General features: G+C 32.6%; 1 protein-coding gene across 2 annotated transcripts in view; it reads right to left on the reverse strand.

Moving 5' to 3' along the window:
• LOC119593947 (solute carrier family 35 member E2A-like) overlaps nt 1-484 on the reverse strand; it is a 16,188-nt gene that overhangs the window by 10,150 nt on the left and 5,554 nt on the right. The gene's annotated exons all lie outside the window — the stretch shown is intronic.

Consider the following 484-nt stretch of genomic DNA (forward strand, 5'->3'; position numbering starts at 1 on the left):
AAGAATGAAAAGGAGAACCAGGGCTGTGGTGAACATTATTATAACGTTTCGAAGAATTACATCTTCATCATCAGACTACAAGTCATGAACATAAAACATGATTAGATAAAACAAGAAACAACATTTTTTTTTTTTAAGTAAAATAAGCAATAAATGGAACCAAAAGAAAAAGACAGAAACATTGTGGGAAAAATGCAAAACATGTATATGAAGGTGAAACATACCTAACAAGTGAGAAATGCTCGTTAATGATTACTATAACAAAATATCCAATATTCTTTCACTCACCTAAGTTCAGACTCATAAATGTCAACCTTACCAGCCACCTCCTCAAACTTGAAGAAAAATTAAATAGAAAATTACAACATCTAAAAGAAACCATAATTGCCTCTGGCCCTCAATATGGATATTTATATGGACTCCCCACAGTTTGGGCGATAGGCACACCTCCTAGGCCTATTGTGTAATCAATTAATACATTTTC

This window comes from Penaeus monodon, chromosome 33 (assembly GCF_015228065.2).
Source record: "Penaeus monodon isolate SGIC_2016 chromosome 33, NSTDA_Pmon_1, whole genome shotgun sequence".
In the NCBI taxonomy this organism is placed as follows: domain Eukaryota; kingdom Metazoa; phylum Arthropoda; class Malacostraca; order Decapoda; family Penaeidae; genus Penaeus; species Penaeus monodon.